A 16,793-nucleotide genomic window follows, 5' to 3' on the forward strand; every position below is an offset into this window, starting at 1 on the left:
GACCCCCCTCTTCTTTTCAGATCACTGCATGCTCTCCTGCACCCTTTCACTCCCCACAGGTGTGACTGTAGGTGGAGGGCTGTGGAGGCTGAACTGCTCCCTGTTACAGGATGAGGAGATAGCTAGAGAATACAGGGAGCAGTTTAGCCTCTGGCAGACTCTCCAAGACCTTTACGATTCACGAGCACACTGGTGGGAAATGGTGAAGGGTAGGACCAAGACTTTTTTTAAGATGAAAGGTAAGGACAAAAAAGAAAGAGAGAGGAGGTGCATGTTGGGGCTGCAAAAGAGACTACAGAGATATTTTAACCTTTTAAACGAAGGATTGGATTTTAGTGAAGAAATAAAAAGAGTGAAAAATGAAATGTCAGTTTTAGCCGAACAACAGAGTAAGGGAACAATTTTAAGAAGTAAAGAAAAAGAAATGGAAGAAGGTGAAAAATGTACAAGGTTTTTTTTTAAGAAAATAATTTCCAGAGGGGGTGGGATAATGAAATTAAAAGAAGAAGGGAGGGAAGAAACCTGCATAGAGGGAATTTTAAAAATAGTAGAAGAATTTTATGGGGACCTCTATGCAGAAAAAAACGTACATCTAGAAATAATGGAAGAAGTTTTAGAGTTCTTAAGGTCAACAGTTTTAAATCAGAAGTTTTTAACGGAAGATTTTACATTGGTCGAAATTTTAAAATGTCTTAAAGGTTTTAAAACAGGAAAGTGCCCGGGAGAGGATGGACTCCCCGTGGAATTTTATGTTACCTTTTATGACATTTTAGCCAATGACATGTTGACTGTTTTTAAAGAATTTGACGAACTCGACCGACTTCCTGACAGCTTTAGGATAGGGATAGTTTCATTACTTCACAAAAAAGGTGACAGGACTGACTTAAAGAATTGGAGACCAATCACACTTTTAAATTTTGATTGTAAACTTTTTAGCAGACTTTTAGCACTACGTATGTCAACTGTTTTAGAGGACGTGATCCACCCGGATCAAGTCTGTGCCGTACCTGGAAGGAGGATCACGGACAGCCTAGTGCTGGTCCGGGACGCCATCTGTTTTGCGAGAGACAGACATATTAGGCTTCTAGTACTAAATTTAGACTTTGAGAAAGCTTTTGATCGGGTCTCGCACCAGTACCTTTTAAAGGTACTGCAAAAAATGGGGTTTCCAGGGAGGTTTTTAAAGTGGGTGGGTTTGCTGTATACAGAAATATACAGCAGAATTCGCGTAAATGGGCACCTTACAAATGCGCTTAGTGTGCGCTCTGGCGTCCGCCAGGGGTGTCCGTTATCCCCACTCCTGTTCGTTGCATGCATCGAGCCGCTGGCACAGATATTGAGAAGGGACAAATGGATCAAAGGACTTGACTTGCCAGGTGGACTGACCGCGACATGCACTCTCTACATGGACGACGTGACCCTTTTATTAAACGACGTTTTATCGGCCCAAAGAGCACTCGACTTGACTGACTGGTACGGAAGGGCCTCGGGCGCCAAGCTCAACAGGGGCAAGTCCGAGGCCCAGCTCTTTGGGCCGTGGGGTGACGTAAGACCAGATCTGGCAGTAGATTTTAAACAGACAGACATAAAGATTTTAGGTATTAAATTTGACAATGAGGGTGGTGGACGGGGCAACTGGACTGACGCGTTAGGGAAAGTGAGACAACGACTGGGGTTCTGGGGACTAAGACAGTTGACGTTTGAAGGTAAGGTTTTAATCTTCAAAGCAGTTATCTTACCTTTGTTTTTATTACTGTGTTCTGTTTTTAGCCCCCCCAGGAGCTTTCTTTTAGGTGTGGAGAGAGCGGTGTTTTATTTCATGTGGGGGTCCAAGTGGGAAAGACTAAGGAGGGAGGTCCTGAAGAAAAGAACTGAGAACGGAGGAAAGGGCCTCCCAGACCCCCACCTGTTTTTAGGAGCCCATTTCACCGCCCTCCACATCAGATACGCGACGGCCCCATCCGGAGACAGCAAGACAACAGCCCTGGCCCGGTTCTGGATGGGGTCGTACCTGAGAAAACTGAAAATTTTAAATACTGATCTTAAACGTCCAGTTGCTTTTAACCTGCCCCCTCAATATGTTTTTATCAAAAAGTTTTTAATGAGATTTGACTTAGAGGGGCAGGATGTCACCATTTTAACTAAAGCAAAATCTCTTGTCTCTCTTGTGCAGGACCGGGAAGCAGTGAGCCCCGTTCCCGGCCTCACACTCAGTGAGGCCAAGCAGGCTTGGAGGAACGCTGCCCACCCCGCCCTCCAGAACAAGCTGAAGGATCTGGCGTGGATGGCGCTCCATGAGGTCCTCCCGGTCAGAGCCGTGATGCACTCCCGGGGCATGGCCAGAACCAACACCTGCCCGCGGCCAGGATGCGGCCAACCTGAGACCGTGCGGCACCTGCTCTGGGAGTGCGGCGTGGCGAGGGACCTGTGGGCCGATACCGGCCCCCTGCAATGCCCGAGCCTGCCAGCAGGGGAGGTCCCCCCAAGCTACCATCTAGTGGTCAGCGGGGTGGGCCAGGGCGCCACCACCATCCCAGCCGCCGACTTCGCCGCGCTCTGGCTCACCCTAAATTGCATAAAAGCCGCACTGTGGACCTCCCGCAACCTGCTGGTGGGGAAGCGCGTGACGGTGCCCCTGCCAGCGTTACGGCGGCTGGTGACATCTACGCGGCAGGAGGCGCCGCACGTCGCCATTCGGAGGAGGGGGCCGGGGTCACTAACAGAAGGTTCCCGCCCCCCACGGCCGCTGGCTCCCGCCGACGCACCCCCACTATCACCATCACGGGACGGAGCAGCGGGCGGAGGGGAGGACCTCCACTGGGCGCATCCGCGCTTGCCTCGCTCTTCTGGAGAGCGGGGTGGAGCCTCTTGGTAGTGGCTCACCCCGGTCCGGCACAACGGAGACCTTTTAATTGACTCTTATTGCATTTTATTACATTTGGAACTCTTTTAAAAGCGTGGACTTTTAACATCCTTTTACACAAACATGAACTTTTAAACACACACATGGACTTTGCACACACAGACACAGTTTTAAAACAAAAATGGCTTTTAGAGACAAATGATTTTATTTTTGTAAAAAATGTGCTGTGAAAAATGATGAAAATGTAAAATGTGAAATGAAAATGCAAAATGTGAAAAGAATGAAAACCATGTGATGTGATGAAAATGTGATGAAATGATGAAAGAAAAATGAAAATGTACCACAAAGAAAATCCATGAAATGTAACAAAACAAATCAAAATGTAATGCAAAAACATGAGTTTGTGACAATAAAAGTTTTCCAAAGGAAAATCTGTTCTTATCAGTTTAATATCTGATACGTCCTCTACCCGAGGACCATATATTAATCTGATTTTTGGAACAGGGAGACGGAAGAGGGGCTTGCTCCGTCCGCTCCACGCATCGACCCGGTATTGCAGCGACTCCGGGAACGGTGCACATTCCTTTGACTGTGTAAGAAAAGAACCAACCCAGTGGAACTGACTGACTGACTGACTGACTGACTGACTGACTGACTGACTGACTGTGATGAAATCCTCCTTAGCAGAGCAGACGCAGCAGCAGGAGTCCTTGCCAGGTGTTTTGGCCAACCGCGCCACCTCCCTTTTCGGCCCCTTTTGGGTTTTCCCGCCCTTTTACTCTTTTTTTTTTTTTTTTTTTTTTTTTTTACACATTTAAATTTAAAGGGGATGTTGATACTGCCGTCTTGTTGCCACTGGGCAACGCCTTGGAGTCACCCTCACGTCCACGACCGGCGCCGTTCATGCTCTCCGTCCGGCGTGCCCTGTGGCAGCCATCGCTCGGGTTTCTCTTCATCTCGTACAAATCTTTCGCCTTTTACTAAAGATTTCCGTGGAGGGGAACTGCCCCGAGTTTACGGTATTTTTGGAAGCTCTGCTTCGGCGGAGCTGCACCTGCCTGTCCAAAGTCGAGCGTCGTGGTGTTTTGTTTTGCGGCGGCGGCGGCGGCGGTCCGCTTTTGCTGGCCCCGCCTCCCCCCGTAACCATGTGAGCGCGGGGGGCGTCGCTAGAGGGGCCGCCGCACCCCGTGCAGTTGTGGGGTATCGCTTCTCGGCCTTTTGGCTAAGATCAAGTGTAGTATCTGTTCTTATCAGTTTAATATCTGATACGTCCTCTACCCGAGGACCATATATTAATCTGATTTTTGGAACAGGGAGACGGAAGAGGGGCTTGCTCCGTCCGCTCCACGCATCGACCCGGTATTGCAGCGACTCCGGGAACGGTGCACATTCCTTTGACTGTGTAAGAAAAGAACCAACCCAGTGGAACTGACTGACTGACTGACTGACTGACTGACTGACTGACTGACTGACTGTGATGAAATCCTCCTTAGCAGAGCAGACGCAGCAGCAGGAGTCCTTGCCAGGTGTTTTGGCCAACCGCGCCACCTCCCTTTTCGGCCCCTTTTGGGTTTTCCCGCCCTTTTACTCTTTTTTTTTTTTTTTTTTTTTTTTTTTACACATTTAAATTTAAAGGGGATGTTGATACTGCCGTCTTGTTGCCACTGGGCAACGCCTTGGAGTCACCCTCACGTCCACGACCGGCGCCGTTCATGCTCTCCGTCCGGCGTGCCCTGTGGCAGCCATCGCTCGGGTTTCTCTTCATCTCGTACAAATCTTTCGCCTTTTACTAAAGATTTCCGTGGAGGGGAACTGCCCCGAGTTTACGGTATTTTTGGAAGCTCTGCTTCGGCGGAGCTGCACCTGCCTGTCCAAAGTCGAGCGTCGTGGTGTTTTGTTTTGCGGCGGCGGCGGCGGCGGTCCGCTTTTGCTGGCCCCGCCTCCCCCCGTAACCATGTGAGCGCGGGGGGCGTCGCTAGAGGGGCCGCCGCACCCCGTGCAGTTGTGGGGTATCGCTTCTCGGCCTTTTGGCTAAGATCAAGTGTAGTAGATCGTGCACGCGACGGGAAGGCGATGGGGACGTTGGGTCCACTACGATTGAGGAACACGATCCGCTTTGTGGTTCCGGTGAGCAGAAGGAAGGACATGAGGAGAGAGGACTTTACGGACAAGGTGTTGCTGGATATTTTGGATTTGGGAGTGCGGGAGGTTCTTTGTCTGCAGGAGTATCGGCCTCAAGGTACGTTTGACGTTACTTTTCGGACGGAAATGTTTTTTGAAATGGCGAAGAAGAGGATTACAGAGAAATTGCATGTGGATTTATTGAGGGGTATGGGGCTTTTTTCATCTGAGACTCATGTTTTTGTGCACATGTTTAATCCGTTCGTGTTGGAGGAGGACATTGTTGCTTTTCTGGGGAGATACTGTGTGGATGTGCGGGAGGGTGCGAAAGTGACTGACTCGAGGGGTTTTTGGACGGGAAGGAGACGTTTTAAAGTTCGCTTTAAAGTTGGTGCTTCGCCTCCCCAGTCCTTCGCGTTGGGGCCAGACAGGGGTTACTTGTTTGTCCCTGGGAGGCCTGGGGGTTGCTGGAAGTGTGGGGAAGGTGGGCATGTTAGAGAGGACTGTAAAGTTACCAGGTGCCGCCATTGTGGCTCTACGGAGCACATGGCAGCGAAATGTTTGGCTCCGAAGACCTGCAGTCTTTGTGGGTCTTCGGAGCACCTGTTTAGAGCCTGCCCAGGTCGGAAGAGTGCTGCTGTGGGTCGTGAAGAGTCTGAGGGTCGAGGACCGACGGACGTGCGGTCGGCTGCTGGAGAGGAGTCCCCTATGCCCCCCGGGAGGACTCTTTCGAGGCTTGCTGATCCTTTGTCTGACGGTGGCCATGCGGTCGCTAAGATGGCGGCTAACGATGAGCAGGTGGTGAGCCATGTGGTAGCAAAGATGGTGGCTAGCAGCGAGCAGGTGGTGAGTGCACATGGAGCTGCTGCTGAGAGGCCCTCTGTTCCCACCCCGGAGGGTTCATCTCAGGTTGCAGCTCCCCAGGCTGTTAATGTTGTTAGTGTGCTTTCCCCTAGGCCTACAGCTGATTCCCCCCAGGCTGTGGCCGAGGACATGTGTTCTGGTGTTCCTGTGGCTTCTCCTGGGCCTCTGGCTGATCCCCCCCAGGCTGTGGCTGAGGAGACATGTTCTGACGTTGCTGTGGATGAGTCGGCGGAAGTGGTGTCACCTGGGTCGTGGGCTGATTGCCCCTTCGATGAGGAGGTGGTGATCACAGGAGTGGTGCCAGCTGCAGGGAAGCGCCCCCTGGAGGACAGCGGGTCGGAGGAGACTCCAGTGCGCCGCCGCAGGTCGGGCCCGACAGTGCAGGTGTTTGGCCAGGTCACCCCCCTGGAGGAAGATGAGGGCGATGACGACAGCGAGGAGGAGATCGAGGTCGATGATGGCAGGCCCTGTGATGAGTTGGTGATCGGCTCGGATTTGCTTCTGGGCTGGGACGAGAAGAACTTGAAGCAGCTGACTGGCATGGTCGAGTCAAGTGGAAGAGACTGATGTGTGTTTACAAGGTCGACTGCGATGATATGGAGGCCGTGGGCGCCGAGGCCAGTTGTGCCGTGGTGGCTGGAGGTGGGGCCTCCCCGGATTTTCTTCTGGGGGGCGATGAGGACAATTTGAAGGCTACTACTCTTCTGGTGGAGCCTAGGAATGCGGACTCTTTGTTGTGATGTGTGTTTGGTGATGGGTATGTTCTTGTTGGTAGTTTTGTGAATGGGCTGATTAAAGTCAAGTGACGTGTTCTGGCCCTAGTACGCATGATTGTTTGATGATGGCTGTGCATTTCATTTGTTGGGGTTTTGTGGCTTTGGGTTGTCTGTACTGATGACTGTATGGTTTGGTTTGATGTTGTATGGTTTAGTCTGTATTGATGACTGTATGGTTTGGTTTGATGTTGTATGGTTTAGGGATGGTATAATTTTCTTTTGACGTCCGGTGGGCGTGTTTTTCTTTACTGGTGTTTTTCGGTCGTCCAGGGGGACGTATGTATGGTTTGACTCATGTCATGCAATAAACGAATAAAAAAAAAAAAAAATCTGTTCTTATCAGTTTAATATCTGATACGTCCTCTACCCGAGGACCATATATTAATCTGATTTTTGGAACAGGGAGACGGAAGAGGGGCTTGCTCCGTCCGCTCCACGCATCGACCCGGTATTGCAGCGACTCCGGGAACGGTGCACATTCCTTTGACTGTGTAAGAAAAGAACCAACCCAGTGGAACTGACTGACTGACTGACTGACTGACTGACTGACTGACTGACTGACTGTGATGAAATCCTCCTTAGCAGAGCAGACGCAGCAGCAGGAGTCCTTGCCAGGTGTTTTGGCCAACCGCGCCACCTCCCTTTTCGGCCCCTTTTGGGTTTTCCCGCCCTTTTACTCTTTTTTTTTTTTTTTTTTTTTTTTTTTTTTTTTTTTTACACATTTAAATTTAAAGGGGATGTTGATACTGCCGTCTTGTTGCCACTGGGCAACGCCTTGGAGTCACCCTCACGTCCACGACCGGCGCCGTTCATGCTCTCCGTCCGGCGTGCCCTGTGGCAGCCATCGCTCGGGTTTCTCTTCATCTCGTACAAATCTTTCGCCTTTTACTAAAGATTTCCGTGGAGGGGAACTGCCCCGAGTTTACGGTATTTTTGGAAGCTCTGCTTCGGCGGAGCTGCACCTGCCTGTCCAAAGTCGAGCGTCGTGGTGTTTTGTTTTGCGGCGGCGGCGGCGGCGGTCCGCTTTTGCTGGCCCCGCCTCCCCCCGTAACCATGTGAGCGCGGGGGGCGTCGCTAGAGGGGCCGCCGCACCCCGTGCAGTTGTGGGGTATCGCTTCTCGGCCTTTTGGCTAAGATCAAGTGTAGTATCTGTTCTTATCAGTTTAATATCTGATACGTCCTCTACCCGAGGACCATATATTAATCTGATTTTTGGAACAGGGAGACGGAAGAGGGGCTTGCTCCGTCCGCTCCACGCATCGACCCGGTATTGCAGCGACTCCGGGAACGGTGCACATTCCTTTGACTGTGTAAGAAAAGAACCAACCCAGTGGAACTGACTGACTGACTGACTGACTGACTGACTGACTGACTGACTGACTGTGATGAAATCCTCCTTAGCAGAGCAGACGCAGCAGCAGGAGTCCTTGCCAGGTGTTTTGGCCAACCGCGCCACCTCCCTTTTCGGCCCCTTTTGGGTTTTCCCGCCCTTTTACTCTTTTTTTTTTTTTTTTTTTTTTTTTTTTTTTTTTTTTACACATTTAAATTTAAAGGGGATGTTGATACTGCCGTCTTGTTGCCACTGGGCAACGCCTTGGAGTCACCCTCACGTCCACGACCGGCGCCGTTCATGCTCTCCGTCCGGCGTGCCCTGTGGCAGCCATCGCTCGGGTTTCTCTTCATCTCGTACAAATCTTTCGCCTTTTACTAAAGATTTCCGTGGAGGGGAACTGCCCCGAGTTTACGGTATTTTTGGAAGCTCTGCTTCGGCGGAGCTGCACCTGCCTGTCCAAAGTCGAGCGTCGTGGTGTTTTGTTTTGCGGCGGCGGCGGCGGCGGTCCGCTTTTGCTGGCCCCGCCTCCCCCCGTAACCATGTGAGCGCGGGGGGCGTCGCTAGAGGGGCCGCCGCACCCCGTGCAGTTGTGGGGTATCGCTTCTCGGCCTTTTGGCTAAGATCAAGTGTAGTATCTGTTCTTATCAGTTTAATATCTGATACGTCCTCTACCCGAGGACCATATATTAATCTGATTTTTGGAACAGGGAGACGGAAGAGGGGCTTGCTCCGTCCGCTCCACGCATCGACCCGGTATTGCAGCGACTCCGGGAACGGTGCACATTCCTTTGACTGTGTAAGAAAAGAACCAACCCAGTGGAACTGACTGACTGACTGACTGACTGACTGACTGACTGACTGACTGACTGTGATGAAATCCTCCTTAGCAGAGCAGACGCAGCAGCAGGAGTCCTTGCCAGGTGTTTTGGCCAACCGCGCCACCTCCCTTTTCGGCCCCTTTTGGGTTTTCCCGCCCTTTTACTCTTTTTTTTTTTTTTTTTTTTTTTTTTTTTTTTTTTTACACATTTAAATTTAAAGGGGATGTTGATACTGCCGTCTTGTTGCCACTGGGCAACGCCTTGGAGTCACCCTCACGTCCACGACCGGCGCCGTTCATGCTCTCCGTCCGGCGTGCCCTGTGGCAGCCATCGCTCGGGTTTCTCTTCATCTCGTACAAATCTTTCGCCTTTTACTAAAGATTTCCGTGGAGGGGAACTGCCCCGAGTTTACGGTATTTTTGGAAGCTCTGCTTCGGCGGAGCTGCACCTGCCTGTCCAAAGTCGAGCGTCGTGGTGTTTTGTTTTGCGGCGGCGGCGGCGGCGGTCCGCTTTTGCTGGCCCCGCCTCCCCCCGTAACCATGTGAGCGCGGGGGGCGTCGCTAGAGGGGCCGCCGCACCCCGTGCAGTTGTGGGGTATCGCTTCTCGGCCTTTTGGCTAAGATCAAGTGTAGTATCTGTTCTTATCAGTTTAATATCTGATACGTCCTCTACCCGAGGACCATATATTAATCTGATTTTTGGAACAGGGAGACGGAAGAGGGGCTTGCTCCGTCCGCTCCACGCATCGACCCGGTATTGCAGCGACTCCGGGAACGGTGCACATTCCTTTGACTGTGTAAGAAAAGAACCAACCCAGTGGAACTGACTGACTGACTGACTGACTGACTGACTGACTGACTGTGATGAAATCCTCCTTAGCAGAGCAGACGCAGCAGCAGGAGTCCTTGCCAGGTGTTTTGGCCAACCGCGCCACCTCCCTTTTCGGCCCCTTTTGGGTTTTCCCGCCCTTTTACTCTTTTTTTTTTTTTTTTTTTTTTTTTTTTTTTTTTTTTACACATTTAAATTTAAAGGGGATGTTGATACTGCCGTCTTGTTGCCACTGGGCAACGCCTTGGAGTCACCCTCACGTCCACGACCGGCGCCGTTCATGCTCTCCGTCCGGCGTGCCCTGTGGCAGCCATCGCTCGGGTTTCTCTTCATCTCGTACAAATCTTTCGCCTTTTACTAAAGATTTCCGTGGAGGGGAACTGCCCCGAGTTTACGGTATTTTTGGAAGCTCTGCTTCGGCGGAGCTGCACCTGCCTGTCCAAAGTCGAGCGTCGTGGTGTTTTGTTTTGCGGCGGCGGCGGCGGCGGTCCGCTTTTGCTGGCCCCGCCTCCCCCCGTAACCATGTGAGCGCGGGGGGCGTCGCTAGAGGGGCCGCCGCACCCCGTGCAGTTGTGGGGTATCGCTTCTCGGCCTTTTGGCTAAGATCAAGTGTAGTATCTGTTCTTATCAGTTTAATATCTGATACGTCCTCTACCCGAGGACCATATATTAATCTGATTTTTGGAACAGGGAGACGGAAGAGGGGCTTGCTCCGTCCGCTCCACGCATCGACCCGGTATTGCAGCGACTCCGGGAACGGTGCACATTCCTTTGACTGTGTAAGAAAAGAACCAACCCAGTGGAACTGACTTGACTGACTGACTGACTGACTGACTGACTGACTGACTGTGATGAAATCCTCCTTAGCAGAGCAGACGCAGCAGCAGGAGTCCTTGCCAGGTGTTTTGGCCAACCGCGCCACCTCCCTTTTCGGCCCCTTTTGGGTTTTCCCGCCCTTTTACTCTTTTTTTTTTTTTTTTTTTTTTTTTTTTTTTTACACATTTAAATTTAAAGGGGATGTTGATACTGCCGTCTTGTTGCCACTGGGCAACGCCTCGGAGTCACCCTCACGTCCACGACCGGCGCCGTTCATGCTCTCCGTCCGGCGTGCCCTGTGGCAGCCATCGCTCGGGTTTCTCTTCATCTCGTACAAATCTTTCGCCTTTTACTAAAGATTTCCGTGGAGGGGAACTGCCCCGAGTTTACGGTATTTTTGGAAGCTCTGCTTCGGCGGAGCTGCACCTGCCTGTCCAAAGTCAAGCGTCGTGGTGTTTTGTTTTGCGGCGGCGGCGGTCCGCTTTTGCTGGCCCCGCCTCCCCCCGTAACCATGTGAGCGCGGGGGGCGTCGCTAGAGGGGCCGCCGCACCCCGTGCAGTTGTGGGGTATCGCTTCTCGGCCTTTTGGCTAAGATCAAGTGTAGTATCTGTTCTTATCACTTGGACTAACCGAGATGGCGACTGTGGACGTGACGGATGCGACGAAGGGGATACCGAAGCATGCGATCCGGTATCTGATCCCGGAGGGAAGGAGAGCGGAGTTGGATCGGGCTGGCTTTGGAGGGATTATCCTGAAGGGCGTGCTGGGCCTGGCAGGAGCGGATGTGCTGTGTCTCCAGGATTACCCGGCGTTGGGGAGGTTCGACGTCACCTTCAAGACGGAGGAGGACCTACAGGTCGCATTATGGAAGGGGAAAGGAGACGCTAGGATTACGGGAATCAAGCGCGTGGTGTGGAGTGCAGTCAACGCGGTGGTGGTGCAGGTTTTCAACCCGCACGTGTTGGAGCTGGATGTACGGGTGTTCCTGAGCCGGTACTGCAGCACGGTGTCACAAGGGGAGAAGGTCACGGACGCAAACGGATTTTGGACTGGAAAGTGGAGGTACAGTGTACGTTTTCGTGTTTCTGGGGAGGGCCGCCAGCTGCGGCCTCCGCATTTGTTTGCTCTGGGGTCGGATCGTGGGAGGGTGTTTTTACCAGACTTGCCGACTGTTTGCTGGGGATGTGGGGAAGAGGGGCACTTGAGGAGTGAATGTGTTGCGCAGCGGTGTGTGCGTTGTGGGGTGGTGGGGCATGTGGTGAAGGACTGTGGGGAGAGAAGGGAGTGTTCATTGTGTGGGGACAAGGATCACCTCTTTCTGAGGTGCCCTAAGAGACAGAGCTATGCGGGAGCAGTTTTGGGGCTATCTGGTGGTGGGGGGGTTTCTGTTTCCCCCGCAGGGGCTCCTCCGACGACCGGTGCGCTGGAGAGGAGGTCGACGGGACCGGTGACGGCTGGTGCGAGCGGAGTGAAGGGAGCTGCAGTATCTGCTGGAGGAGCGGGAGCGGTGGCTGGTGCGAGTGGAGTGACGGGAGCTGCAGTATCTGCTGGAGGAGCTGGAGCGGGGCCGCATGGTGGCTGCCTGGTGGCTACGGCTACCGCTAGGCCGCATGGCAGCCAAGATGGCCGCCCAGAGGTCGGAGGGTCGGCGGGGTCGAAGGGCAGGCCGGGCGTGGCCAAGGAGAGGGTCGGGGTGTCGAGCTGGGCGGAGGCAACCGCCTCCCAGGAAGAGGAGATGGCGGAGCTGGCGATGGTGTCTGGGAAGCGCCCCCTGGAGGGTGGAGGTCCGGCGAGTGTTCCGGTGCGGCGTCAGCGGCCGGGGGAGGGGGTGGCGGCCTTCGGACGCTCCCTGCCCCTGGTGGCTGAGATGGGGACTACGGGCGAGTCGGAGGAGCTGGAGTTGGAGGAGTCGATGGATTCGGTGGAGTCGGTGACGGAGAGGCGGACCGCAGGACGGGGGAGTCGCCCCCCTCCTGAGCAGATTGCTGGATGGGATGTGGACAGTTTGAAGCGGACTATGGGCATGGATTAGTGGGTTACTGGTGGTGGGTTTGTGTAATTAACTGTGTAATAGTGATGTAAGTGGGTGGGTGGGTTTGGGTTTGTGTAATTAACTGGGTGATAGTGATGTATTGTGTTATGGGGTTGTTTTTGGCTGGGCCTGCGTGTCCGAGTCGTTCTCAAAGGGGCATTGTGCCCGTATGTTGCAGCCTTTCTTTTTTCTCTTTTTCTTTTTCTCTGCTTTCTGAATTCTTCATGTTCTGGCTGTAACTATGCTTTGTATATTTTGATCTGGTATGAATAAACTTCAATACAAAAAAATCTGTTCTTATCAGTTTAATATCTGATACGTCCTCTACCCGAGGACCATATATTAATCTGATTTTTGGAACAGGGAGACGGAAGAGGGGCTTGCTCCGTCCGCTCCACGCATCGACCCGGTATTGCAGCGACTCCGGGAACGGTGCACATTCCTTTGACTGTGTAAGAAAAGAACCAACCCAGTGGAACTGACTTGACTGACTGACTGACTGACTGACTGACTGACTGACTGTGATGAAATCCTCCTTAGCAGAGCAGACGCAGCAGCAGGAGTCCTTGCCAGGTGTTTTGGCCAACCGCGCCACCTCCCTTTTCGGCCCCTTTTGGGTTTTCCCGCCCTTTTACTCTTTTTTTTTTTTTTTTTTTTTTTACACATTTAAATTTAAAGGGGATGTTGATACTGCCGTCTTGTTGCCACTGGGCAACGCCTCGGAGTCACCCTCACGTCCACGACCGGCGCCGTTCATGCTCTCCGTCCGGCGTGCCCTGTGGCAGCCATCGCTCGGGTTTCTCTTCATCTCGTACAAATCTTTCGCCTTTTACTAAAGATTTCCGTGGAGGGGAACTGCCCCGAGTTTACGGTATTTTTGGAAGCTCTGCTTCGGCGGAGCTGCACCTGCCTGTCCAAAGTCAAGCGTCGTGGTGTTTTGTTTTGCGGCGGCGGCGGTCCGCTTTTGCTGGCCCCGCCTCCCCCCGTAACCATGTGAGCGCGGGGGGCGTCGCTAGAGGGGCCGCCGCACCCCGTGCAGTTGTGGGGTATCGCTTCTCGGCCTTTTGGCTAAGATCAAGTAGCAGAGATAGCGATGGTGGCCATTGAAACATGGACGGGGATCCCGAAGTTCGGAATTCGAATCCTGGTGCCGGTGGAGAGAAGGCAGATGATGACTCGGGAGGTTTTTGGAGCGAAGATCGTGAAGGAGATATTTCAGGTGACGGACAAGGAGGTGCTGTGCCTGCAGGGAGCGGTGGATGGGACCTGTTTTGACGTGACCTTCCGGACGTTGGCGGGGATGAATGAGGCGTATCGGCGGTGGACTACGACGGCGGGGAAAGCTGTGGCGGCGGGGATGTGTGCGGCGAAGTGGGGCGCGACCAACACTGTCATCGTGCAGGTTTTCAACCCCCACGTGCTGTTGGATGATGTCTGGAGCTTTCTGGAGCGGTACTGCGTGGACCTGTCTGATGGGCAGCGGATCTTGGACTCCAATGGATTTTGGACAGGGAAGTGGAGTTTCATTGCGGGCTTTCGTTCGTCGGGGGGTCGTGTGTTGCGGCCTCCCTACGCGTTTGCTCTGGGACCTGACCGTGGGAGAGTGTTCATACCGGACTTGCCAAGTGAGTGCTGGGGGTGTGGGGGTGTGGGGCATTTACGTGGGGAATGTAATGTGAAGTCATGTTTGCGTTGTGGGGCTGTGGGGCACGTGGTGAAAGACTGTACTGAGTTGAAGGAGTGTGTTTTGTGTGGGGGGACTGATCATTTGTTTGCTGGGTGTGCTAAACGGCGCAGTTATGCTGGGGTGGTGACTGGCGCTGTGGGGGCTCCTGCTCTTGGTACGGGGGCTCCCGCGGTGTCGGGTGAGGGGAAGCAGAGGCCTGCAAAGACGGTGCCGGTGGTGGAGAAGACGGGGTCCGGGAGTGGAGTGTTGGTGCCGGTGCCTGCTGTGTCTGCTGGTGGTGTGGTGGCTGGGCCGCAGGGTAGCCAGGTTGGCTGCTCGGCGGCTACGGCTACCGCTAAGCCGCATGGCGGGCAAGATGGCCGCCCGAAGGTCAAAGGTGCGGCTGGGTCAGAGGTCGTGGCTGTGGGGAAGACGGTGGAGTCCAGCTGGGCGGATGCTTCTGCTTCGCAGGAGCAGGAGATGGTGGAAGTGTCGGCGGCGGCGGGGGCAGTGAAGCGCCCTCTAGTGGATGGGAGGGCAACGGCAGGTCCTGTGAGTCGGCAGAAGTTGGAGACGACGGTGGCTGTTTCAGAGGGGGCTCCGCCCCCGGTGGTCGGAGGTGGAAGTGCACAAGGGCCGGGGAGGGAGGAGAGGCCGCCCCCTACTGTTCAGGTGGGGGGTTGGGACGTGGAGAGCGTAAAGCGGGCGATGGGTTTGGGTTGATGTGTGTTGAGTGATGGGGTTGTGTATCTGTGTCTCTGTGGTTGTGGGTGTGCTGGTTGGATGTATGGGGTGGATTAAACAGGTGTTATGGGTGGGTAAGATTTTTTGTGTATCCTGTAAGATTTTTTGCATGTACATGTGTGTTTTTCGCTGTGTTTGGCCGGGCCTGTGTGCCTGGGTCGTTGTGTTGTTATGTGTTATTGTTTATGGTGGCAGCCTCTAGTCTAGCTTAAATTAACTTCCTTCTGTATCTTTTGTGTGTTGTGTGTATTATATGTATATCTCCTGTGTGTTGTATTTTCAAGGCTGCTTCGCTCTGTTTATGTTCAATAAAAAAAAAAAAAAAAAAAAAAAAAAAAAAATCTGTTCTTATCAGTTTAATATCTGATACGTCCTCTACCCGAGGACCATATATTAATCTGATTTTTGGAACAGGGAGACGGAAGAGGGGCTTGCTCCGTCCGCTCCACGCATCGACCCGGTATTGCAGCGACTCCGGGAACGGTGCACATTCCTTTGACTGTGTAAGAAAAGAACCAACCCAGTGGAACTGACTTGACTGACTGACTGACTGACTGACTGACTGACTGACTGTGATGAAATCCTCCTTAGCAGAGCAGACGCAGCAGCAGGAGTCCTTGCCAGGTGTTTTGGCCAACCGCGCCACCTCCCTTTTCGGCCCCTTTTGGGTTTTCCCGCCCTTTTACTCTTTTTTTTTTTTTTTTTTTTTTTTTTTTTTTTTACACATTTAAATTTAAAGGGGATGTTGATACTGCCGTCTTGTTGCCACTGGGCAACGCCTCGGAGTCACCCTCACGTCCACGACCGGCGCCGTTCATGCTCTCCGTCCGGCGTGCCCTGTGGCAGCCATCGCTCGGGTTTCTCTTCATCTCGTACAAATCTTTCGCCTTTTACTAAAGATTTCCGTGGAGGGGAACTGCCCCGAGTTTACGGTATTTTTGGAAGCTCTGCTTCGGCGGAGCTGCACCTGCCTGTCCAAAGTCAAGCGTCGTGGTGTTTTGTTTTGCGGCGGCGGCGGTCCGCTTTTGCTGGCCCCGCCTCCCCCCGTAACCATGTGAGCGCGGGGGGCGTCGCTAGAGGGGCCGCCGCACCCCGTGCAGTTGTGGGGTATCGCTTCTCGGCCTTTTGGCTAAGATCAAGTGTAGTATCTGTTCTTATCACTTGGACTAACCGAGATGGCGACTGTGGACGTGACGGATGCGACGAAGGGGATACCGAAGCATGCGATCCGGTATCTGATCCCGGAGGGAAGGAGAGCGGAGTTGGATCGGGCTGGCTTTGGAGGGATTATCCTGAAGGGCGTGCTGGGCCTGGCAGGAGCGGATGTGCTGTGTCTCCAGGATTACCCGGCGTTGGGGAGGTTCGACGTCACCTTCAAGACGGAGGAGGACCTACAGGTCGCATTATGGAAGGGGAAAGGAGACGCTAGGATTACGGGAATCAAGCGCGTGGTGTGGAGTGCAGTCAACGCGGTGGTGGTGCAGGTTTTCAACCCGCACGTGTTGGAGCTGGATGTACGGGTGTTCCTGAGCCGGTACTGCAGCACGGTGTCACAAGGGGAGAAGGTCACGGACGCAAACGGATTTTGGACTGGAAAGTGGAGGTACAGTGTACGTTTTCGTGTTTCTGGGGAGGGCCGCCAGCTGCGGCCTCCGCATTTGTTTGCTCTGGGGTCGGATCGTGGGAGGGTGTTTTTACCAGACTTGCCGACTGTTTGCTGGGGATGTGGGGAAGAGGGGCACTTGAGGAGTGAATGTGTTGCGCAGCGGTGTGTGCGTTGTGGGGTGGTGGGGCATGTGGTGAAGGACTGTGGGGAGAGAAGGGAGTGTTCATTGTGTGGGGACAAGGATCACCTCTTTCTGAGGTGCCCTAAGAGACAGAGCTATGCGGGAGCAGTTTTGGGGCTATCTGGTGGTGGGGGGGTTTCTGTTT

At 53.3% G+C, this 16,793-nt stretch overlaps 16 non-coding genes and 4 pseudogenes across 16 annotated transcripts; all 20 read left to right on the forward strand.

Annotated features, from left to right (window-relative positions):
- The first annotated feature begins 3,275 nt into the window (after positions 1–3,275).
- LOC121683606 lies at positions 3,276–3,447 on the forward strand (annotated as a pseudogene).
- A 352-nt stretch (positions 3,448–3,799) lies between these two features.
- LOC121681580 lies at positions 3,800–3,913 on the forward strand. The gene has a single exon (XR_006022192.1). It is a non-coding gene; the product is annotated as a U5 spliceosomal RNA (small nuclear RNA).
- A 152-nt stretch (positions 3,914–4,065) lies between these two features.
- Positions 4,066–4,256, forward strand: LOC121683387. The gene has a single exon (XR_006022772.1). It is a non-coding gene; the product is annotated as a U2 spliceosomal RNA (small nuclear RNA).
- A 352-nt stretch (positions 4,257–4,608) lies between these two features.
- Positions 4,609–4,722, forward strand: LOC121681585. The gene has a single exon (XR_006022194.1). It is a non-coding gene; the product is annotated as a U5 spliceosomal RNA (small nuclear RNA).
- Positions 4,723–6,906: 2,184 nt separating this feature from the next.
- Positions 6,907–7,106, forward strand: LOC121684241. The gene has a single exon (XR_006023079.1). It is a non-coding gene; the product is annotated as a U2 spliceosomal RNA (small nuclear RNA).
- A 362-nt stretch (positions 7,107–7,468) lies between these two features.
- Positions 7,469–7,582, forward strand: LOC121681589. Its single transcript, XR_006022196.1, has one exon. It is a non-coding gene; the product is annotated as a U5 spliceosomal RNA (small nuclear RNA).
- A 152-nt stretch (positions 7,583–7,734) lies between these two features.
- Positions 7,735–7,925, forward strand: LOC121683394. Its single transcript, XR_006022773.1, has one exon. It is a non-coding gene; the product is annotated as a U2 spliceosomal RNA (small nuclear RNA).
- Positions 7,926–8,287: 362 nt separating this feature from the next.
- Positions 8,288–8,401, forward strand: LOC121681593. The gene has a single exon (XR_006022198.1). It is a non-coding gene; the product is annotated as a U5 spliceosomal RNA (small nuclear RNA).
- A 152-nt stretch (positions 8,402–8,553) lies between these two features.
- LOC121683401 lies at positions 8,554–8,744 on the forward strand. Its single transcript, XR_006022775.1, has one exon. It is a non-coding gene; the product is annotated as a U2 spliceosomal RNA (small nuclear RNA).
- A 361-nt stretch (positions 8,745–9,105) lies between these two features.
- LOC121681597 lies at positions 9,106–9,219 on the forward strand. Its single transcript, XR_006022200.1, has one exon. It is a non-coding gene; the product is annotated as a U5 spliceosomal RNA (small nuclear RNA).
- Positions 9,220–9,371: 152 nt separating this feature from the next.
- On the forward strand, positions 9,372–9,562 carry LOC121683407. The gene has a single exon (XR_006022777.1). It is a non-coding gene; the product is annotated as a U2 spliceosomal RNA (small nuclear RNA).
- A 354-nt stretch (positions 9,563–9,916) lies between these two features.
- Positions 9,917–10,030, forward strand: LOC121681605. Its single transcript, XR_006022211.1, has one exon. It is a non-coding gene; the product is annotated as a U5 spliceosomal RNA (small nuclear RNA).
- Positions 10,031–10,182: 152 nt separating this feature from the next.
- LOC121683411 lies at positions 10,183–10,373 on the forward strand. Its single transcript, XR_006022778.1, has one exon. It is a non-coding gene; the product is annotated as a U2 spliceosomal RNA (small nuclear RNA).
- A 354-nt stretch (positions 10,374–10,727) lies between these two features.
- LOC121681614 lies at positions 10,728–10,841 on the forward strand. The gene has a single exon (XR_006022215.1). It is a non-coding gene; the product is annotated as a U5 spliceosomal RNA (small nuclear RNA).
- Positions 10,842–10,987: 146 nt separating this feature from the next.
- Positions 10,988–11,118, forward strand: LOC121684516 (annotated as a pseudogene).
- Positions 11,119–12,701: 1,583 nt separating this feature from the next.
- LOC121683763 lies at positions 12,702–12,894 on the forward strand. The gene has a single exon (XR_006022903.1). It is a non-coding gene; the product is annotated as a U2 spliceosomal RNA (small nuclear RNA).
- Positions 12,895–13,239: 345 nt separating this feature from the next.
- On the forward strand, positions 13,240–13,353 carry LOC121681620. The gene has a single exon (XR_006022216.1). It is a non-coding gene; the product is annotated as a U5 spliceosomal RNA (small nuclear RNA).
- Positions 13,354–15,150: 1,797 nt separating this feature from the next.
- On the forward strand, positions 15,151–15,355 carry LOC121684107 (annotated as a pseudogene).
- A 355-nt stretch (positions 15,356–15,710) lies between these two features.
- On the forward strand, positions 15,711–15,824 carry LOC121681621. The gene has a single exon (XR_006022217.1). It is a non-coding gene; the product is annotated as a U5 spliceosomal RNA (small nuclear RNA).
- Positions 15,825–15,970: 146 nt separating this feature from the next.
- LOC121684524 lies at positions 15,971–16,101 on the forward strand (annotated as a pseudogene).
- Positions 16,102–16,793: the final 692 nt, after the last annotated feature.

This window comes from Alosa sapidissima, chromosome 1, assembly GCF_018492685.1.
Source record: "Alosa sapidissima isolate fAloSap1 chromosome 1, fAloSap1.pri, whole genome shotgun sequence".
Classification (NCBI taxonomy): domain Eukaryota; kingdom Metazoa; phylum Chordata; class Actinopteri; order Clupeiformes; family Clupeidae; genus Alosa; species Alosa sapidissima.